The 25129-nt window shown below is 35.7% G+C and overlaps 1 protein-coding gene across 1 annotated transcript in view; it reads left to right on the forward strand.

The window, feature by feature from the left end:
- Positions 1-25129, forward strand: part of LOC145671106 (voltage-gated inwardly rectifying potassium channel KCNH6-like) — a 754568-nt gene that overhangs the window by 271988 nt on the left and 457451 nt on the right. The gene's annotated exons all lie outside the window — the stretch shown is intronic.

Below are 25129 nucleotides of genomic sequence, written 5' to 3' on the forward strand. Positions count from 1 at the left end.
TATAATAGTAATTTCCTGAAAATCAACAAAGGACGAACATTTTTTTCTTCGTAATCAGAAAACTCATTACTGTTTTTTTAAAAATAAATCCTTGGAACTGGATTTAATCAGCACTGTCCTTTTTAAATGATTAGGTTGGGGATGTTAGATCAAACGTAACATTGTATGTGTGTGTGTGTGTGTGTGTGTGTGTGTGTGTTGTGTTTATATGGTCAAAGTGCTGTAACGAACAATGTTTTTGAGTGGGTAGAAGTACACGAACAAAATGTTCATGAACATTTTACTACTGAAGAGATTATCTCCACCAGAAATGCATTTAATGGCGTCCAGCAGAGAGTGCGGACAACAGATATGCTCGTAGTCTTCCTTTTTGTTTTTATATCCTTTTATTATGGATATTTTGTTGTTTTTAAAGTTCACTTTTGTATATTGCTAATTGCAGTTGTTTTCGCTAATGAAAACAAAAACTATATATATATATATATATATATATATATATATATATATATATGGGGGTATGATATATACAGGCAGTTGTCAAAGTAATGGAAATATTTATATTCCGCAACACGAAATGAGAGCATGACGGCTCAGTGATAAAGCACCCACCTCTCAAGCGAGGGATTTCTGGTATGTGAGTATGCCATAGATAGCATCGTGTGCATGGGTTTTCTGGGAGTTTTCCTGTTTCTACTTACCTTATCATTTCATCAGTTTTCTTTCGCAATCATTTCCTTCAATTAATCATCCGTCTCCTTCAGCCTGCAGGGCATAACTGAGGAACAAAATACTAAATTTGCTTTTAGGATATCGCTGTATGTAAACAAAGATAAACTTGTTTACTGCATCCATCTTGTTTCAGTGTTATCTGTGAGAAGAGACGAGACGAGACGACTCGTTTTGACTCTCAACAAGTATTATTGTCTTGTCTCGAAATTTTTGTTGGACAGTTATGTACAAAATTTATGACCTAATTTTTCTCTTAATTACATCTATAAGTTACCAGAACACTTTCGCGTCACGAGAAGACCACAACCGTTACACCAACTCTTAAACCAGCCTTTCCCAACCGGTGTGCCGCGAATGGTCCGCTGGTGTGCTGCGAGGAAATCGAAACAAATTATTAATTCTATAGGAACCAAATTGTAAGACATAGGGGAAAATGTATATTTGTATTTCACATTACTATGAACCCCTACTATAAATCTATAATTTTAAGTTTCTTACTGTGTTACTTTACTGTGTTACTTTTCTGTTCATTTTTAATGTTGAAAAACGTATTTATCATTGTCATAACCATTATTGCTTCTTTATTGTTGCAGACTATTTCGTAACTTAAAATTTTAATATATTATTCAATAAATTCAACAAAGCAAACATGCATACAAATTACCTACATTTGTGTTTTAAAGTTACAGCAGATTTGTTTATTTGTTCTTTATTTAGTGATCTTCCTTTTTAGTGAAAGGTTAGATACAGTTTTGGAAAGAGAAAGTGGATTTTTAAAAACCCGAGTCTTATATTTCATTGCAATTGTTTTCTATTTTAAAATTAGAATGAAAAATAAGCATAATGATTTACCACGGGAGAAAACCAGTGATCGAGCTTTCTTCTCTGTAAGAAGGAGATCAGTAATAAAAGAAAAATACCACAATATATATATATATATATATATATATATATATATATATATATATATATATATATATATATATAAAATATATATATATATATATATATATATATATATATATATATATATATATATATATATATATATATATATATATATATATATATATATATATATATATATATATGTATGTATGTATGTATATATAATATGGGTGTGACGCGAGGATTCAAGTTACACCTGTAGTGTGCCGCAAGTTGAAAAAGGTTAGGAAATGCTGTCTTAAACCATATTTATTAGTATTGAAGTATATTGTGTAATGACTTTTGTATTTGTAAAATGTTAATAAATGCTCTTCATTGTGTTCGTAAAATCACTTTATCAATTTATTATGAATTATGTGACACTAAAATAGTGTTTGAGATCTATAACATGGGTGAACTAGTGTTGGCCGTGCAACTTGTGAAATTTCTTAGTCTCGAAAAACGAGATTAGAATTTTCATGCTTCTCGCTTCGTCACGAATTTAAAAATGAGATTCTCAACTCGTTTCCGAGTAAGATGAGGAACTTCTCGTTATTGTGGGGTAACAGTAAACTCAACTCTGACAAGAAATCATCAGAGAAAAGGATAGGCGGGCAGAAATAATCTCAGGTTAGATAGTTTGCCGATTAATGAAGAGGATTGCCATACAAGGAACTGTAGAGCTAATGCGGCACAACTGACTGCAGAACTTAGTCTAGTAACTAAAACAGTTGTCACTGTAATCATAATCTGACGAGGGCCATATAATATCAGCACCGGTAATGAGCTACGATTTCAAAATCTCTGATTACAACACCATGTAGTAGCGGTATCGAAAACTCAAAACATTGACTGCCAATGATCGAAGGATAGAAGTATGATTCGAAGAGTCGTTTTGTTCTCAATAACGGAGAGGGTTTATGTCCACATTGGTAGTGGCGGATATAGCCCGAGGCTAGGTGATTTAGCGCCGCAATCTTTTTAATTACAAAATTAGTCTTCTACCAACAGGGGTTCATAGGACACTTCTAAGATAACATGAATAGTAGTGGATTGTGCATTTATATTCAATATTTATTTTCTCCGACAGTTTCTAACTTGAATGTTAATTATAATTTTTTGCCATATAAATGACAATGACATACCTACGATTTATTAATTGCTAATTTGTACTTCATGTCTAACTGAAACTAATGAAAGGAATTATTCATTTTTTATTCCTAGTTCCTGTTAACGAACTGTGTAAACGAATTTTAAATTAAAATTATTTGTGTCAATTCACGATACAGTAATTATCATAGTTCAAGTTCTGGCTGCCCCAAGTTTTTACTTTCTACATCCGCATTTGATGCCTAAAGAGGCGCATGGTCTGAATTACCTATTTTCCATTGTTAAACACGATGATGATTCTGTTCCATTTCGAACTGCAATTTCATGCTATTCCGTTGTCTCTTTTATACTTTCAAATGACTAATTACTGTCACTGATTATGTGAACATTATAGTTAAGTAAGCACACCATATGATACAGATGTTGTTCGTTAACAACGACAATCTTATAATACATGCTAATACGCTTATACGTGCAGACAAAACTGTTCAGCCGTAGTTTCAAGATATAGCAATTAGGATTAACTTTAATCTGTCTTCTGACCCTCTTAGTTCCCCGACTTCAAAATTCTAGACTAACTATAGTCAGTTTCGGAGCAGCGAGTCTAGTGCAGAATTTCTTGTATCGTCGCTGACGAAAGTACGGGATACAGTGCATGAAGAACTGTGTACTATTTCTCTGGAAACAAAAATGAAATATTTAAGTCCAACGGTTATGCCGGCTAGGCTAAAGGAGACGGTGATAATGAGAAATGAATCAAATAGTGGAATGAAGAAAGTGGGAGGAAACGGGAGAACAACGAGAAAACCCACGCACACGGTTTTTGTACACCACAAAGACTCACTTGTCCTGAGCTGGGATCGAACCAAGGACCCCATGCACCAGAGGTGAACGCTCTACCAGTGAGCCACCGTGGCCCTCTCTGGAAACAATTCGCGAGTTATATGTGTCAGCTAGCTGAAATGCCCGTTCTTCGCACCGATAAAATAGACGTATGTAAAGTATTTGAACTAATTCTCCTTAGGATATATAACTAACTAAGTAAGTAACTCTATGGCCTATGGAACCCGGAGGTTCAATGCCGCATTCACAAAAGTTCTCCATTGACTTCTATCCTTAGCTAACTGGATCCAGTTTTTACTTTGTATTCCTATTTCTGCGAGAACCGTCTTAATATTGTTCTCGCATCTGCGCCTTGGTCTTCCTGGTGGTCATTTTCCGATTGTCTTCCAGTCAAGACTTTGAAAGCGTTTCTACTTTCTTCCACCCTGGATACATGACCTGCCCACCTAAGCCTCCTAGACTTGATGACCATAACAATGTTTGGTAACCGATATAAATTATGTAGTTATGAAGTTTCCGCCACTCCCCATTTCCGTTCCTCTTGGGTTCTAATATTCGTATCAGGATCTTGTTCTCAAATACTTTCAGAATCCCCTTAGGATATATATCGAGGGTAAATTTTGGACTTAAAACTGTGTCCGCAGCTTCACTATTAATTTCATCGGCCCTGAAAACTCTGGTTGGGATACTAAATATCTTTTGTTTACGAATATTTTACATGCTACCCTTGTCGCCCTTCTACCCCGTGCAAAAATCTAACTTATGCCAGGCTCATTACTACTCATGTACCAAAAATCATTAAAATCAGTTCAGCAGTGTAGGAGGAGTTAGCCTTCAAACACCTTTACATCCTTTTGTATTTATATTGTAAAACTTTGTGTAGTTCTGTCTCATATATAAGGAAAAGGTAGAGCTGTTAATAAAAAGAGCGTCCGGAATCGACTCCCACTACCAGTATTTTATTATAAAATGTTCCTCTATAAAAGTATTTTTTACAAAATACTATACAAATTGATTTCTCTATAATCAGGGTGAATAAAGGTGGTCTTTGACCGTAAGGTTGCAGACAGGATCTCCAACAGACCCCCGTAGCAGGCTAAGAGGAGTGGAATTAAGGAACCGGTTTCGGGTCGGGCGGGGGATTCTGGTTCGCAGTTTGATGGGAGGAACTTGTAGGTATTTGATTTTGTGGTGTAGCTTGTAATTGTGGTGCAGAAGGTGCAGGGAACATAGGAGGAGGTTGTTGATATTGGCTCCAATTATGCGCTGGATTATATAACGGATATGTGATTTGTTGTTGTTGCTGGTGAGCAGGAAAGAAAGTGCCAGCGGTCGGTCTCGAATGTAAATTGCTGACTGGTGTATTTTGTTCGCACAGCGAGTAAATGGCCTGTTGTAGCTCAACATAATCACGTTTCTTCATCAAGTCATTTGCTTTTTCTAAATTATGTAAGTGAGTCTGTAAAGCCTCAACGGTTGTAAAGGATTCTAATGCTATTTTTTGCAAAAAAAAAAAAAAAAAAAAAAAAAAATTCTGCAAACCTAATGATAAATAATTGATTTTCTGTTCCTCGGTGGCCTGAGGTAAAACTTGCCTAATTACTCTTAATTTCTTAAGAAAGTAAGCATCTATAGGTTCATTTTCCCCTTGCTGAACCTGGAAAATTTCAAATTCCGCCTTATACGCTGGGAGTTTCGGCCTGCTCAAATCTATTAATTTGTCTTTTAATTGATCATAATTTAGTGTATTCAATTGATTCTGAGCTTTTAATTGCAAGACTAAATCCAGAGCTACATCCTGCAAATACATAGGTAACAGCTCTTTCTTCTTCTGTTCGTTCCACGAATGTAACAATGCAAGATGGTCAAAGAGCATAAAGAACCTATCGGGATCCTCCGTCACGTGACCCGAGTATTTAGTAAGATGTGGTACATTAAAGGAAAGACGCGAATTCTGCTCCATATTAAAAATGTTTTCTGGAAAAGTGTTTTTACCAGTTCTAGTTTGAGGCATAAACAAATTTAGTTCACTAAAAGCACTAACACTTAAAAATTCACTTACCTTCCAAAGAAAAAAAGTCCACTTCCGGTTAATAAAAATACTGTCCGGTAGGGGAGTATTTAGAGCTTATTCTGATCCGGTCAAGCCTCTACCATGTAAAACTTTGTGTAGTTCTGTCTCATATATAAGGAAGAGGTAGAGCTGTTAATAAAAAGAGCGTCAGGAATCGACTCCCACTACCAGTATTTTATTATAAGAAGTTCCTCTATAAAAGTATTTTTTACAAAATGCTATACAAATTGATTTCTCTATAATCAGGGTGAGTAAAGGTGGTCTTTGACCGTAAGGTCGCAGACAGGATCTCCAACAGAGCCCCGTAGCAGGCTAAGAGGAGTGTAATTAAGGAACCAATGCTCCGTAGCAAGCAGAGGCGGGTTAAGTGACCAACAGAGCCCCGTAGCAGGCTAAGCCAGGAGATAGGATAGGCGTAGTCCCGTAGCAGACTAGAGGCCTGGGGTTAGGTTACTCCAAGAGTCCCGTAGCAGACGAAAGGAGGGTCACCAGAAAACTGGTACTGAGCTGGATTCTTCTGTCCAATTTATAGCGTCCCTTGGGTGGCGGTGGCGCTGCTGCTTCAATTTCGTCTTCTGCTCCGTGGGAGGGGCTAAACGTCGTCTGCAGGTGATTGCAGGTCCCCCTGGTGGAAGTTCCTCTTGATGAAGCACGAGGTAGTGTTTATAAACATTTGATGCGTGGATTTGTTTGTAAACAACTTCACATGGGATATTACAATATATAGAAGATAGTTATCAGTAACATATTTAATAAATAAGATATACTGAAGAGCTAGTGACTATATTTTCAGTGGCCTACCCACTTATACTTATTATTTTGTGCCTGTTTTTGATTTCGAACCGAAATGAATCTGTGTTACTTCCGTAATCAATGTCAGATTTATTCCTTGGTCGTTTCTTTGCACGAAAAATCTTCCTGTTAATGCTTTTTTAAATGGTAAAAAATGAAGTCCGAAAGCAGCAACCAAATGCCAATTTTCGCCTACCGGAACGGTAGCTACAGTGTTAGAAATACCGGTTATTATTGCTTACTTGAAAGTACGATAAAACTTATTGCCTTACTGTTGTTATCACTATAGGAATGTTTCTTTAAAAATGTAATTTCGGAAAACTTCTGTCTCTAAATTTATAGCTTATGCTCTATAGGCTAAAGGAGACGGATGATTAACGAAAGGGAGCGATTATGAAAGAATTAGTAGAATGGGAATGTGGAAGAAAATGTGAGAATCCCAAGAAAACCCATGCACACGATGTTGTCCACCACAATTTACATGGTTTCGGATCGAACCAGAAACTACTTGCATGAGAGGCGAATCCTCTACCAAGTCCACTGTACTGGGATATACTCATAAACATAAACTCTTGCAAAAGTATTATATTCTCCGAAATTGAAATATCTTAAAACGAAGCAAATACTCTGCTGTCTTATGGAGTAAGTACGGATCTACGAGACCCATCTGTAATCTAAGACAACTCGGAATATATATATATATATATATATATATATATATATATATATATATATATATATATATATATATATATATATATGATATTAATTCTTGAATAGACTTTAAGAGAAAAATTAAATCATGTTGCGATAATTGAGTAAGACTGTTTAAGTTCGGCTCTACGAGCAGTACCGTGCCGTGGGAGAGGGGGGAGCGGGACGATGGCCCCGGGCGCCGAAGTAAGGAGACGCAAAATTCGGGAGGAAAAAAAGAATATATATATATAAGGAAAAAGTAGTAAAAAATGCTCAAAATCAAGGAAAAGCAGGGTTTATTTTTGAAAATTTTCTTAGCGTCAGCCATGGTGGCGCTTCGCAATTGGTCTGTCGACCTCATTCATATGTACTGAAGAGGGAGGGCGCTGTCGTATCCTCTCACCCCGGGCGGTGATCTTTCACGGCATGGCACTATCTACGAGACCCATTTATAATGTAAGACAACTCTGAATATCTATATGATATTGGTTCTTCGAAATAGACTTTAAGTGAGAAATTCAATCAGATTGCGATAATTGAGTAACACTGTACGTCCGGGACTACGAAACCCATTTGTAATGTAAGACAACTCTCAATATACATGTGATATTGATTCTTGGATGGACTTTAAACGAGCAGCTCAATCATGTTGAGATAATTAACTGCAAACTCTGAAAATTTATATCTTGCATCTCGTTAGGTCAGCTTCAGAAAATAAAAGTGAACACCAAATGTTAATAATCCCGGAAGTTTAAGACTAAACTAACAATTCGTCTTTCAAGTTTCTTTCTCTCTCTCTCTCTCTCTCTCTCTCTCTCTCTCTCTCTCTCTCTCTCTCTCTCATATCTCTCCGCCTCTCATGAGCTCAAAAGATCTAGTTAAGCGTCCTTGGACCATTTCCAAAATCATAACGTTGACGCTATCTCTCGAAGAGCATTTTGCTATCTAGTGCAGAAAACACAATCAAATATCCCATTTGTGGTTTATCATTGTGACAAGTCATTTGACTCAATCTTTTCTTTTTCTTTCTCTCTCTCTCTTAATTTATGATCTCTCTCCATAGTCGTTAGTACCCCTATTTCTGTGTTTAATGTACATCTCTTTAATGTCAAGGTCCTTCACAGACATGAGAAGCTTTTCCCGAACTTTGTCTCTCTCGAGTTCTGTTTTATTGTTTTGTCCAAAGGATTTAAATTAATGAAACAATGTAATTACGTATGCAATTAGGAGAGATTAGTTCACCCACCTATGTTCTACCTGTGAAAGTGAAATGATGTTAATGGATTTGATTGTTCTAATTGATTGAAAGTAGGTATTCTGCCAACGGTTGATAGATTACGCTTTCGATGTGGTGTAAAATGCGAACTTCAATTTCAATTGTTAACTCCTAAAGTGAATAAATTTTTTTATTATCAATAGTAACAAAACAATTGGATATTTTTTCATACTTTTCATTATAATTATGCAAGGCGTATGACTTAAAACCGGGCTTAAGAGCAGGATATTGTAATTTAATGTAATTAATGTATTTGTGTACAGGCCCGCAACCAGACACGGAGGTTTGGGGGGGCCATGAATATGTTAGAGGGGGCCAAGTCATTAAAAATTCTCTTACAAATAGCTATTTTTTGTATTAATAATAGCATTTTGTGTTAAGGTCTGGAGGGGCCACGAAAAGTTTAGGGGGACAGGCTCTGTTTGCGGGCCTGTTTGTGTAATGTACTTATTTGTAACTGCAGTCACAAATTTCAAATAAGCTGCTCAGGCCCGTAGCCAGCCCAAAATATAGGGAAGGAGCGGTAGAGCTTAGAGGGGTCCGATCCAACCATATTATAGTTCATTTGCAACCCTACCATGAAAAGTTTAGGGGTCAATAAAACTTTAGGTGGCCTGCCCTTCCGTGCTCCCGTGGATACGGGCCTGCTACTGCTCATTATGTAAACCAATGCAGTTTTTGCAGGCTGACTTTTTAGAACGACTCATCTCCAAAGGATTACGACCTCCAAGGTCCTGATTTCAGTGTGTGGGACTATTTGCTTGTGGGGAACTTACGAACTGTTGAAGAGATCTGAAATCGAACATTGAACGGGAAATAAGCAACAGCTACGTGCAAAAAGCTTTAGAGAGTGCTCAAAAACTTGTGCCATAATGACAATGGTTTACAATTTCAACGCCTCCTTCAACAATTAGAGGCGGATCTAGCTCGGGGCAGGGGGGCCTAGGCCCAGACCCGAAACCAGCCACAAAGGTTTGGGGGGGAGCATGAATATGTTAGGGGGCGCCAAGTCGTTAAAAATTCTCTTACAAATATCTAAATTGTGCATTTTGTATTGAGGTCTGGAGGGCCACGAAAAATTTAGGGGGGCAGGCACTCCTAGCCCCCCTCTGATTGCGGGCCTGTCTAGGCCCCCAGTTCTTTGAGTGACAAAAATAATTGAAGCTATTACTTATATATTTTTGAAAGTTTATGGTAAACTAATGATATACCTATCATTGTCTGGGTTCTGGTTGTCCCCATTCCCGTTTTTACCTTCTAGATCCACTTCTGGCAACAATAAAAGTAAACACATTCATTTCCGTGTGGGTCTGGTTTTAATTCATGTACATTTTACGAGTATTTATCTCTCTTGATTACGTGTATAAAGATTTTGTTGATTTGACTTCTTATACAACAGCAAAGTTAAGAAGGACGAGATGTTCCATTGACTTGTTCTCCGTACCACGGTTGGAGTGTGAATGCGGTACAGTTGACAGGTGCACAATACTATCATGCAAAATCAGCTCCTCAGAGTATTGATCCTTCCCCATCATAGAATCTCACCCCCAGGAAATCTGAATTACAGCACCACGCCACCATCCCCCACTCCCTTCAAAGTTGATATATGAGGAGGTGCTGATAAACATTGAGCCTTACCAAGAAAAAATTGAGCTAGGAAGCTGAAACTACCACACTATTATGTAGATGACTCGTATACAGATCAATATGCAGTGTCCATTGCCATCCTTGTTAAGTATCCTCTGATTATTCCTAAATCACTTGAAGGAAACTTTCAAATTTCTATAAACTACTGAAACATGCACTTATCTTTTAATAAAACACAAAGGTATACAAATATGCTTCTAGGAAGCTTGAGACTACATAATTGAACTTTCCGAGGAAAGAAAAAAAATAAAAATAATCCAGCGAAGTAGATGACGTAAATCCAAAAGTCTGTCGTTGGAATCGAACCAGGGACCTCCGACGTATAGTATCGTAACACTACTGTTCTCCGCGAATCCTTTAACCTGGGGATGTTGAGAGTTTCCCTTTATTTTATATATGGGAGCTGCCGGTTTGATATGGGAGCTTGTCTTTCATCTTCTATTTAGCCTAAAATACTAATTTGTATTACCTTTGATTACATATTGAAGTTACGTTTTATCTTTGATTCTATTTTTGATTCCATATTTTTCTTCTGTTTTACTCAACAGTATGTTTCAGTTTTGGATTCATGAGCCTGTTCGTTTCTTCTTTATTTGATGTAGGTGCTTATATTCTATCTTGATTTGAACCTGGAAACCTAACTTTTATCTTAGATTAGATTTAAGATTGTAAGATTTTCTTTGGTTCGATCTAGGACACAATACACTTAGGCTTCGGTTTAGGTTTAAAAGTCTACGTTTTTTCATTCGTGGATTTGATTGGCGATACCAATATCTAATTTTATTCAGGACCCTGTGATTTTAGTTATAACTTTGATTCAGGGTTACGTTTCATGTTAACTCTGAATTAAAGAAAAATATTTTACTTCTGCTTTGAGTTAAGGTTTCACGTTTTATCTGTATTTTTGTTCTCTGGTTGTATATCCTTTATCCATTATATATATATATATATATATATATATATATATATATATATATATATATATATATATATATATATATATATATATATATTTGATGTAAGAGCCTATGTTCTATCTTGTTTTCGATTTAGAAGTTTATGTTTTACCTTCATTTGAATCTGGAATTGTATGCTTACTCTTGCTTCGATTTAGCACAGAATAGTTTTATCTTTAATTTGTTTACAAGTCTATGTATTATCCTGGATTTAATTTTCAATACCCTGTTTAATTTCCAATTAGATTCAGGAGCCTATGTTTTTAATTATCGATCCGATTTAGGAATACTTTTAATTTTCATTCAGACTTTTATGAACTTATTATACCCTTGCTTTGACTTAAGATTTCATGTTTTATCTCTAATTTTGTCATCGTTTAGTTGTATATACTTTATTCCTTTTATATAGTTTTATTTGATCTAAGACCATGTATTTATATTCGCTTCCATTTAGAAGTTTACGAGTATGTTTTATCTTGAATTGGATTTGGGATTATAAGACTGTCTTTGGATTCATCTAGTACACAATATGTTTTACCTTTTGTTTGCTTTACAAGTCTAAGTTTTTATCTTGAGTTTGATATAACGATACCATGTTTAATCCTTGGGTATTACCATAAAAAAATATAGCACAGGAGATATCGTGGGATCGCCTTGAGTCTCTAATTAAAAATTAGTAATTATCGTGTTTCGTACAGTAATTTTGTACAGAAACATTTCAAAAAAAATGTATTATTGCTTTGCACTCCACCTTCGACAGCACTGACATCATCATTGTCCGAAATAGGAAAGAAACACTTGATGATCTTTATCACTAAACAACAGACACAACTACAACCAAGAATAGTCAAGTCTCTCTTTGGAGTTGAAATAACGGCCTTATGTTATTCACAACTAGCCATTTTGTTATTCACAACCTGTTCAAAAATATAACCAGGTTTCAAGATATCCATTGCTTCAAACTGTAACCTGAGGAGGAACGAAACAAGGTCACAAACAATCCAATTTACTTTATTATGCCAATAATGCAGTAATATTCGGGAATATATTAGTAATTTCTGACATTTATTGAGCATTATGTAAACTACTAATTTTGCACATTTGGTAAGAAGAAAAATGACAAGAAAACTTTAAGTTTTATGTCCCACAATTGTGCTAAGCTAAAGAAGACGGTGATGATGAGAACGAATGTAATGTTGGAATGAAGAAAGTGGAAGGAAACGGGAGAATTCCGAGTAAACCCACACACTTGGTGTTTGTCCACCACAAAGTGAGTTGGTATCAAATCAACACAAAGGGAACACTCTAATACTGAGCCACTGCAGCTCCTTGGTAAGAAGGAATAAACAAACAAAAAAGCGTAATTGATTACTTATCTGGGTATTTACGACTCCAGTTAATAAAAAATCATTTTTTACATAACAGCAAAACTATAGCAAATGATATTTTGTGTTTAACATATTAAACATACATTAGGGAGAAAACAGACTTTTAGATACTCACTTTCATTTAAAAGATATATAATATTAAATGTTTCTGGGCTCCCAAAAAAACCCCAAGGTACTACTACGCAAGGATTAATCTACAATATTATTCAAGAGACTGTGTTTTTAATTAGCGATATGCTTTAGGAATACCTTTAATTTTTACTCTGATTTACATAAATGTAGTCTAACCTGGCCTATGTACTTTATCCCTGGGTTATTTGTAGCCTATGTACTTTATCCCTTCTATTTTTTTTTATTTGACGCAAGAAGCTATGTTCTATTTTGATTTCGATTTAGATATCTATGTTTAATCTTCAGTTCGATTTGGGACTCTTAAGATTTAGGGGAGAAGAGGGTAATAGCGGTCAGGCGATAATGACGGTCAGTGATGTCATTATATAACGGTGAGTCACAGACAAATTTTGACAGGTGCTGCTGTCTGCCGAGTCCCCAATAAAGCTTGATAAGCATTCCCGCCTAGATCGCAGTCTTTGTTTGAGTACAGTAGTGAAAAGTGTGTTTTGTCATTTTCTGATCTAAAAATAAGTGACATTTACAGACTTGTTGTAACATTTGTTGTTGTTCGATAGTGCTGCAACTTGTACATAGAATACTTTGAAGAGTCTTCTTAAAGGTACGTATTCATTTTTTCTTAATTGAGCTATATGTGTGCTATACACTGAAGGGAATAATAAATGTACGTTTCGGATAATGGCGGTCACTCGATAATTATGACCGGTATTACCCTCTTGAGTCTTGAATAGTATTCTTATGTCTCATTTCAGATGCCCTCTAAGTGGACAAGGAAAACAGACAAAGGGAAATGGTCAACACAGTCGCTGGAAAATGCTATTGCTACCATAAGAGGAGGGATATCGATTCGGAAGGCAGCCAAAATGCATGGAATTCCCTTTAGTACCTTACAAGAGCGAGTAAAGAAAGGTGTTTTTAGCTCTCCAAGGTTTGGAAGAAAAACTTATTTTCCTCCAAATTATGAACATGCTCTTGCGAATCACGTCAAATTACTGTCCAAAATATTCCACGGTTTGTCACCTATTCAGTTGAGACGCATAGCTTTTGAATATGCCGAACGCAATAACATAAAAAATCGTTTTAATAAAGCAAACAGGATGGCTGGAAAGGATTGGCTTAGCGGTTTCCTTAAACGGCATGATATTAGCGTCCGGAAACCTGAAGCTGTGAGTGTAGGTAGAGTTATGGGCCTTAATAAGATGGATGTTAACCGGTTTTTCACCAATTTGGAGGAAGTAATGGAGAAGTACCATTTTAAAGATACTAATATATGGAATATGGATGAGACTGGCATAACCACAGTCCAAGATCCAGGAGTCGTGATTGCTGTAAAAGGACAGAAAAGAGTTGGCTCAATCACCAGCTGGGAGAGAGGAAAGACTATAACAGTTGTTTGCGCTATGAGTTCCGGAGGTCAGTTCGTGCCACCAATGTTCATACTTCCTCGGCAGCGCATGACACCATTGCTGGAAAAGAACGGCCCACCCGGTTCTATTTATCACTGCAGTAAATCAGGATGGATAACAGAAGAACTATTCGTGTTGTGGCTTAGGCATTTCGCGGACTTCACCAATGTATCGAAAGACAACCCTGTCTTATTAGACCTTGACAACCATACTTCTCACTGCACATTAGAAGCTTATGAGTTTTGTAAAGATCGTGGAATCGTTATGGTTTCCTTACCACCTCACTCTTCCCATCGTCTCCAGCCGTTAGATGTGACTTTTTTTTCTCCTTTAAAGGCTGCATATCGCAGAGAATGTGATTTGTTCATGAAAAGCAGGAATTTTCAGAAGATAACCCCTTATGATGTAGCTGAACTTTTTCATAAGGCATATGCAGTCGTAGCGACAATTGCTAAAGCAATTTCTGGGTTTCAAGCCACAGGTATCAAACCACTTAATCCAAATATCATTACCGAAGAAGATTTCCTTTGCGAAACAATACTACAGAATTCTTCTAGTACACCTGTTTGTACTGATGATGCATCTCCAGCAGGCGATCACTCAGAACCAGGTTCGCTGTTATCTTCTCGTCTACAAACAGACAACAAACCTGAAGATCGAGTGCAACAAGGATGTTCACCAAGTAAGCCTAGTTCTACATCTTCTAAAGAACCTGAAATGTTAGTTCCAATAGAAGACATATATAATCTCCCATCGACGAGCACGGGCTATCGGGGAAAAGAGCGGGAAAGAACGTATTATGAAATATTAACATCCACACCAATGAAAGGCCGACTTAAAAAGAAGAAAGCAAAGAAACTTCAGAAAGGCCTTAAGAGCTCTAGTAAGATAAAGGAGAGAAAGGAAGAAGAAATAATCAAGAACTGTGAAGTACAGAGCAAGAAGAAAAATGAACGTAAGCAGAAGAAATTACTAAATAGAGGCCTACAGAAGAATTTTGATAGCTCTTCAGAAAGCTGTTCGCTTAATGAAAGCCAAATCTGTGACGATGATTCTGATGATGACTGTGAAACAAACATAGGCAAAGATCTTTGCCTCATTTGTGAAGAGTTTGGTAAAGACGGTGAGATGTGGTTTCGCTGTACAGGGTGCGGATTGTGGGTGCATCAAGCGTGTAGTGGTTGGGACACTGCAGAAGGATATACTTGTGATAGATGTAATTGAAAAGGTTGTCTGATAAAAGAAAACTGTTTTAAGGTAGTAACTTCATGTTTTTGTACATATCTAAATGACTTATTATATTTTATCTGAAACTTCAAACTCATTAAAATTGTACTTTTCGTTTTGAAAAACCTTATAAGGCTATATTAGTACTAATATGCTGTATATTACTACCGCCATGCAGTTTATAAATACTATAGTTAGGTTTCTATTGTTATTACTAATAATATAACAAATAATTCGATTGGTCAAGAAAGATAGGCAGACATTTAAATAATTAAAATTGTTTAGTACGCTGAAAGTAGGCCTACTGAAGCAACTCCTCTGTAAAAGCAGCTAAGTTTTTATGATTCTTATTGTAAAGACCTTTTATGACTTTCATTTTTACCTAAACTTTGAAATTACATTATGAAAACTACGTTATAACGTGTATGATATTATTAATATTTAACCATATAAATATTTTCTACTCTATGAATTCTATGTAAGAAAAGTGTATAAAAATAAATATTGTTCCAGTGGACATAATTAGTTCTTTCTCTCATTTCCATACAGTTATACATAAGCTAAGTAGCATAATTATTATGAAATAAATTATTTTTATGTGAAAATTGTATTGTGTAAGAACTGACCGCCATTATCCGCATGTGAGGGAAATCCCGGTCAAAGCTGTTCTTTCACTTTTTCGGGTGTATGTGATAGATGATGCTTCACAGAATATTCAGAGTTGTTGTTTTGCAAAGAGTACATTTCAGCTTAATTATTCCATTTTAAAAAGTTCGAATAACTGCTTCCAATTCTCCAGTATATCGAATTGCGCTTAAGTGACCGCCAATACCCCATTCTCCCCTATATTTGATTCAATCTAAAACAGAATACATTTTATCTTCCATTTTATTTAAAGTCAATGTTATTTTTTGTATTTGGTTTTCGATATCATACTTAATCTCCATTTTATTTTAGGAACCCATATTTCAATTTAAATTTAGAATGGGGGACCGCAATGGCTCAGTGGTAGAGCGTTCATCTCTTTTCCGTGATCAGTGGTAGAGCGTTCACCTCTGGTGCTTGGGGTCCCGGGTTCGATCCCAGCCCCCGCCAAGTGAACTTTGTGGTGGACAAACACCGTGTGCGTGGGTTTTCTCGGGGTTCTCCCGTTTCCTCCCACTTTCTTCATTCCACCATTTCTTTCATTACTCATCATCACTGTCTCCTTTAGCCTAACCGGCATAACCGTGGGACGTAAAACTCAAAGATTTCATTTCATTTCAATTTCATTTTTTTGAACTTGGAATACTTTTAATTTTCACTTTGATTTACGTAAGCATATTCTATCCTTGCTTTGAGTTAAGGTTTTGTTTTATCTCTATCTTTTCTCTTTCTTTAGTTGTATATGCTTTATCTCTTCTATATTTTAGGCTTGTACATTCTGTCTCTGCTTTTATTTACGGACATATAATTAGTATACAGCAAGCGATGACAAAGAATATAAAACACGATATGACAAACTTTGAATATCTTCTCGTGTGTACAAAGCAGCGGTAGACAGCCAGCCTTCTGTGTATTTTCTCCCCTTCGGTTCTAAAGTAGAAGATTTTCAAGCTTAAAACAAAACTACAACAACGTGCGTTGTTTGCTTTAACTACGAACGTAAAAGTTTGGTGAAGAAAAAATTTTGGCGCGAGAATAAATTCATAATTCTTCTCCTTTTGTCTTTCCATCTTCTTCTTCTTCTTCAGTTTATTTTTCTTCAAGCTGTTTCTCATTTTCTCAACATAGCAGAAGTTTTCGCTTTTGTTTTCCTGAATTTAATATCTCACGTTAAGACTCGTGTAATATTCTGTTGTCATAGTCACAATATATTTCTCCTTTTCTACCTACAATGAAATTACGTCAGCAGAATACTAAGTAGAATATGGTTATCTTGTAATAATTGCATCCTAATTAATTGATCAATCTACATGTAGAAAAAAGAGTAGAAAAAAGAGTAAGAAATTTCTTAAAAAGAAGTAAACCATGATTCCAGTGTTTATCGAAACGTCAGGCTAAAAAAAATACAGAAAAATAAAAGGGAAGAAAAAAGGAAATTCTTTACATCAGTGGAGTTTTGTACTTGCTAGCATACAAAGTATAGATGGCCAATTCCAGATTCCGGAGAGTAAAATCCGGAATTTAGAAAATTTCGCATTTCGGAAAAATTCCAAAATTCAGAAAATTCCGAAATTTAGAAAAATTCCAGAATTCAGAAAATTCCGAAATTCAGAAAAATTCCGGATTTGAGAAAAAATTCAGAATTTAGTAAAATTTCGGATTTCGGATTTCCGGAATTTGGAAAATTCCTGAATTTTTTAATTCCGTACTTTTTTCGAATCGCGGAATTTTTCCAAAATCCGGAAAGTGAAATTACCGATTCCGGGAAACAAGTTTTCCGGAGTCCGAATTCCAGAAAATTTTGGCCATCCTTAGTACAAAGTATAGCCCTGCACAAGTATAGCCTCTCTCTATGTTATGAGTAAGATTACTCTTAGCACTGTGTGTGTCAGTTGTTAGCAATACGTGTCAAAACTAGAAGACAAACAAGAATAGATACTACAGTGTATTTTAACTATTTAACGGTGTATTTCTCTACATATACAATAAATAAATAAATAAATAAACACTTTATTCCAGCGAAACAAAAACTATCAAATTAATTATTGGCAATTAGCATCTTTCTTCTCATCGCCATAGATTTTTTTTTTTTTTTTTTTTGAAATTTTCAAAAACTACTCGGTAGTTTGTTCTAAGGCATCTCATTTAATTTAACTCTGTGCTATCCATCGCCTGATGTATGTTTCGGTTTTGTTTTGTTTTTTTATTAAGAGAGCTTTATCTCAGTAAACATAATAATTAAAATTTTATATGCTGTTGACTTGCTATTGTCATTATGAAAAGTTTCTGTGAATGTTCCTGTATCAGTATCATATTCATAGTTGGCGTGATAACATCTTCTTTTAGGTTTACTAAAAATAGTTTTTTCTCGAAAATTACACATGACGATTACACATTCACGTATATCAATTTGTTTAGTTCAAAGAAATCCATTATTTGCTACATGTCTTATCTTTGGTCAGTTTGTGCTGCGTTAAATTCTATGTTTTATATAATTTTAATTTCAACAACACCAATTTGAGTTTTTCTTTCTGTTACATCTCAAAAGTCATACAAACACATCGCATATACTCCAAATTACAGGTAAAAGATCATACTTTTGAATGCAAATTAAAAAAATATATATATGTAAAATTGATTAATTGGATTTGAATTTAATGTCCCGTTCAACAGCGAGACAATTTGAGACGTGAATTTACAGCTTAATATGAGATCTGAACGACATGACCTACAGCAGGAATCCAATCCGGATCCCCCAACACAAAGTAACACTATCACATAGCAACGAGGTAGCTCAACTCGAATCTTTTAACTGTTGTGCTCAGTGCACAAAGAAATTAATTACAATTTCAGTCATTTTTGACATCTTACTAATTTCAGCTTTAAGATATCTATTATGTTTCTTTCTTTTCCCACAATATTTGTAATTGAACTTGATCAACTTGTGCTCTAAACTCTCAAATTAATGATCAACAGCTATGGCAAACTGCTAGAAGTGGTATAGAGTGCCATTTTATAAGAAATCATGAATGAATATCATTTATTTTGGTCATTGTAATGTTTTCCATTACTTTGGTAATCGAAATTTGTCTTGTACGTGAAACATGTCACACTTTATTACCAGTGAGAAATGAAACTTAATGCTCCTCATCGGAGAGATATATTATTGTTGACCAACCAAATAGATAAAAGGCAGAGTAAATTCCAAAATTGTGACGATCTTCAAATGTGATCATGTCATAGCAGTAGATTGTTGAATCATCCTTTTCAAACCCCAAGCGCATCGTAACGGGCAGAAGACGTAACTTATGTCTGGACAATTTTTAAAAAATGTTAATGGTATTGTGCAAGTAGAAGTGAACTATGTACTGTATGGTATGACTGCTTTATGAGGTGTCGAAGTGGGTTTACCTAATATAAATTTAGAAAATGAAATGAAATGAAATCTTTAAGTTTTACGACCAAGGGTTATGCCTCCTAGGCTAAAGGAGACGGTGATGATGAAATAATGAATGAAATGGTGGAATTAAGAAAGTGGGAGGAAAGGGAAGAACCCCGACAAAACCCACGCACATGGTGTTTGTCCTCCACAAAGTTCACTTGGCACGAACTGGTATCGAACCAGGGACCATGTCAAGGCAGAATAAATTTCTTAAAATAAATTCCTTATTTTTATAAGGAAAGATTGGAATTTTGGTACTACTGTCAAATATCAGGTAAAATATATTTCTTTCACATTCTAACTGTATGAATAGTATGGTTCATAAAGGAACTCGATAAAAAAAAAGGACATTTGACTATTTTCTACAAAATCCCCCCGGACGCCTTATTAGAGTCTGAAAAAGAGCACATGTCCGGATAAAAGAGGACGTCTAAAATATATTAACAAAAGGTCGCACCATGATCCTCGCATACATCATCTGCCATCTTGCAAACTCGGTTTGCGGTCAGCTAAAACGTTTTTCTCTATGTGTGTGTGTGTGTGTGCAAACATTTATAGATTTTTTAAAAATTACAATTTTGAATGTTTTCACATGATTTGAATTAACCACGAGTATAATATAATTTCTTCAATAGATTATTCAAGTTACCAAGTTTATATCGTTATTTTGGTATAAAAGTGTTAATTATTTCATAATATATCGTTCAATGGTGGAGGGAGGGTTGTAACCCCTGAAAGCCCCTTGCCTATGACCAGTGGGGTATTTAAGGGGCTTAAGTCCCCCTCTCCCGAAATTGTATTTACTATATTAAAGTAATGCTTGCAGAATTTTTACATTTCTAGGAATAAGTTAGCAAAGATCCCACCCGAAACAAAATCGTAAATACGCCACTGCCTATGACGCAAAAATTACACCAATTAACGTAGTCAAATTTCTGCGAATGTTTAAAACGAAATGGAAAGAAAGTATTTATTTTATATGTATGGGAAAAAGAGAGAACGAAAAAGAATACTTAATTTCAAATACTTTTTTTTTTTGGATAGCATTAGGTAAGTCAGACTTTAATGGAAACTTTCGCGAGAGTCTAGCATTTTCAGATGTAGCCTCGTATGATTATGACCTTCAAGTTAAAATTATATCAAGATATTATTAATCTAATTCAGTGCTGCACAAACTATAGCCCGCGGGGCAGACGTGGCCTCCTTGAAAGTTTCATCCGGCCCGCGACATGATTCCTAATTTGAAGAATAAAGACGCTGGCTGTCATTGTTCCTTTTAATAAATTAAATTAGCCCGTCCTAAGTAGTTTATTTCTTCTTTGACTCCCTCCTAGAAAAATTTACCCATCAATGTCTAGTCCATCGCTATGATGGCAATCATCACGACTATCAACCGGATTATGGAGCATCTTCAGATAAAAAAACTTGAGATAAAACCAAACTTTTAGATATTACCTATTTTTCTGTTTCCATGATTACGAAGTGGCAAGCCCAAAATACTCCTAACTATAGAGTATACATAAGTTACACGTTTGCCATCGTAAGCAGAGTAACGAGAAGACCAGTCAAAGTAGTAATAAACGTTAAGAGTCTTCATCCCGGCGAAATTAAAATACCGCTAATTTTACAGCAATTATGTGATATCTTCAAATAGATAAAAGATAATCGAAATGTGGAACAAGAGCGCCCTAGACAATATTACTTTACATGAGAAACGTTTATCACGACTCACTTATCTGCTTTCGATTTCGAGCCATTTTGAAAATCTGCATTTATTTTTGCATTTCTAAACAGCTGTAAACGGAAAGCCACTAGGTGACTTGTGATAACGGTACCTCACGCAAAATAATATTGTCTAGGGCACTCTTGTTCCATATTTCAATTATCTTTTATCTATTTGAAGATATCACATAATTACTATAAAATTAGCGGTATTTTAATTTCGCCGGAATGAAGACTCTTAATAACAGTAAGTGTTTCTCTTGTACTTTATAATGTGTGGGTTGCGAATTGCATGAATTTCGATAACTTATATATTAAAGAAAGAGAGAGAGAGAGAGAGAGAGAAAGATAATTAGTTTCATGTGACATTGTGGAACTGCAGTAGGCTTCAATTTTCCCTTATCTGCCTATTGAAATCTTAACTGATGTCTATAACTTTCTTTTTGGGGATATGGGGTCCCTATAGTTTGGAAGTATACCTACCTTAATTTTATAAACTGAAACGAAACTCATTTGTTTTAGTACACTATTCTCTAGTTATCTTCAAAAATGGAATGAAATCTTTAAGTTTTACGTCCCACGGTTATGCCAGTTAGGCTAAAGGAGACAGTGATGATGAGAAATGAATGAAAATGATTTAATGAAGAAAGTGGGAGGAAACGAGAGAACCCCGAGAAAACTCACGACCACGTTTGTCCACCTCAAAGTCCACACAATGCGAGTTGGGATCGAACCAGGGTCCCCAAGCACTGGAGGTGAACGCTCTACCACTGAGCCACCGCGCCCCCTAGTTATCTTCAAGGATAACCTATGCTAGTATATTAATGGAAGAAAAGTAATGCAAAAATAAATTTCCCCAAATAAAATGTTGATACAATCAAATCAAGTTTTTCCCCATATCAATAACATAACTACATAATTATTTCACTAACAGTAACGTATATTTCCCTTGTGAAATATTTAGCAAATCTCAACATGGAGAAAAGTGCTTTTACCTGTGCATATTACACGTGGAGTATCTGTTAGCAAGATCATTGCGTGTCCTTGCGTGCCACGCCCTAAGTCTTGCCACTGTTTTAAACCTATAATTTATTGTCTCATTAAATATACAGATTAAAGAAAAACATTTCATAATGTTCCTTTTAATTCGAGTTTAAAGTGTATTTATTAACTTGAACTATTTTTTGAAGTTCCAAAATATGCATAAGGACTGGAAGTCTTATAGTCCGGGTATATAAATCTGCCCGTCCGTCTCTCTCTCTCTCTCTCTCTCTCTCTCTGACGACAGATATAGGAACAAAATCGTTAAGATATAGCGAGAAACAATTTTCTGGTATGAATTGAGCGTCCCAATAATAGGTTCCATCTCTATCACACCCTTTTATTCTAATCAAAAACAACATAATACTATCATTTGCGGTTTTATTGTTAGTAGCAATAGAAGGAAAACGGTAAAACAACAAGAAACAGTTTTCTAAAATACCGCACGTGTTCAGTAACTCAAAAATAAACGTTTCTGTGTCCTTACTACCCCTAATAACATATTACAGACTTTCAATAACCATACTCAGACCTTCAGGGCTACATCTGTAGGCTTGTACACGCGTGTATTTACACGGCAGCAAATTTAACCCAGAGTATAGCAAACTTGCTAGTTTTTCGGGCAACCTTGCTTCAGGCTTGCCAATAATACGTAATATAAGGCTACTCTTAAAATTCCTTGAAACTTACACATGACTTGAAAATTTACAGTTGGTAAAGCTATACAAAGAGAGAATCTCCCAAGACTAAGTCTAAGGCTCAGGCGTTTCTCCATAGCCTTCAATCTTAGATCTACTCTAAGTATACGTCAAGGCTATCTGGATTCGAAGCATGACTTAAAATTTACACTTGGCAAAGGCATATAGAGAGAGAATCTCTAAGGTTAAGTCTAAGTAACTAACTAACTAATACTATAGCCTATGGAACGCGAAAGCTTAACCGCATTCACAAAAGCTCTCCATTGATTTCGGTGTTTAGTCAACTGGATCTAGTTTCTACTTTGCATTCCTATTTCTGCGAGATCCATCTTTTAATATTGTCTTCCCATCTGCACCTAGGTCTTCCTAATGATCTTTTCCCGATTGGGTTTCCAGTTAAATTTTGAAAGTGTTTCCACTTTCTTCCATTCTGGCTACATGACCTGAGCCTCCTAGACTAGATGACTTTAACAATGTTTTGTAAACGGTTAAATTATACAATCCCTCGTTATGAAATTCCCGCCATTTCTCATTCCCGTCGATCTTGAGTCCGAATATTCGACTTTATTCAATTTTATTTTCAAATACTTTCAGTTTGCGTTCTTCGATTAAAGTAAGCGACTATGTTTCGCAACCGTATAACACAACTGGGAAAATTATTGTTATACGTACGTATATATTTTAAGGTAGAGTCTTTCAAGGGAAATTAAGCGCAAACTTAAACTTACCGTAGACGTGTTTGCTTACTGAGACTCTACTCAAACCGGAAGTGGTATAATTTATTTCAACTTCCGGTTTCAATTTTTATTTCGCATAGAGCAAAAACTGTAATAGATAGCGAGAAATTGACTCATTTCTGTTATTGTTTTGTCCAAGAATAGGTTCAATCTCGCCTTTAATTCTACTACTGAAACGGTAATTTCCAGAAATTTGTAGCTTGAGGATATAATATTGGATTTTAATAAAGGACAAACAGTAAAAAGTAACAATATTTTAAATAAATAAACTTAGGTTATCATAGGTATTCTGCCATAATTGGCAGGTCACTTGCTGCAACTGAGAAGTTTCCATGCTTCATGGTCTTCCGTTAACTTCTTCGTCTTCACGTAAGATGTCTCTGTTTTGATAGTGTTCATTAATTGTAGTCTCCTTCGCCCCCTCCCTCTCTTTCCTGCCACCATATCCTCTAAAACTTCTCTCATGATACAGTTCCTTCTTAGCCAATATCCCAACCAGTTTCTATTCCTCTTCTTAATAATATCTAAAAATATGCTTTTCTATCCTACATATATACACAGGGCAACTTAAATTATGGATCCAATTTCAGAAACTTATTCTGTAAAATCTAATAAACATATGTGATTGAGAGACGTTCGCTTCAAATGGTCAACTGCATTCAAAGGGATGTAGTTTAGTTTCCACGCAGTGTTTCCTTTTTCCACTACTAAGGTTCAGCCGCGAGTATGAGATGAACTACTAATAAATATATATGGATTCAGCATCCCACGAGGAGAGCCCTTCTTCCACCTTATCTGCCTGTTGAAATCGGAACTGATAAACTTCTGGTTATCTGATCACTAGTTCCACTTTTGTACTGTCTCAAAATGTGTGCAGCAATAGAAAACCCCTCAAGTGCGAGGTGCGAGCTGTTATACGTTTTCTTAAGGCAAAACAATATTCGGCAGTAGCTATTCATCTGGGACTTTGTGCTGTGTATAGACCAAGTGTGATGAGTAAAGGACTTCATCGTGAATGGGTTCGTTCATTTAAAAGTGGATGAAGAAACATTCATGACGAAGAGAGGAGTGGCAGGCCATCAGTGGTCACTGATGAACTCGTTCAGAAAATTGATGGAAAAGTTCGTAAATATCGACGTTCCACAATCTTGGAGCTTTCCGATGAATTTCCACAAATTTCCAGGACTGTGTGAGATGAGATAGTGACACAGAAATTAGGCTACAGGAAATACTTTGGCTCAAGGCACAGCCGGGAGCTTTTCATGCTGATGAAATTTCTAAGCTAGTGCAGAGATATGAGAAGTGTTTGAATCTTTATGGAATCTATGGTGGAAAATAGAGCAAAAAAGTATTTTTTTCAGATGTACCGTATATAATACATTCTTCTTATTTACTTTATTTACTTTCCGAATAGACCTCGTATTATGTTCGATGCTCTCCCGCCAGCAATCAAATCTCAACATCGTACACCAAAGACACGAGTGCTAGCCATTAAGCCATATTCGTTCATTTGGCTCTACGTTGCAAATCACAAAGGAATTCAGCACTGAATATTATGACAAATTTATATATGGTATTTTATCAGATGCAAAGGTATTCACTTTCGTGAAGTCATGAAGACCAATCGGCATATACTTCAGT

The sequence above is a fragment of the Thermobia domestica genome, chromosome 15 (assembly GCF_964235325.1).
Source record: "Thermobia domestica chromosome 15, izTheDome1.hap1.1, whole genome shotgun sequence".
Lineage (NCBI taxonomy): Eukaryota > Metazoa > Arthropoda > Insecta > Zygentoma > Lepismatidae > Thermobia > Thermobia domestica.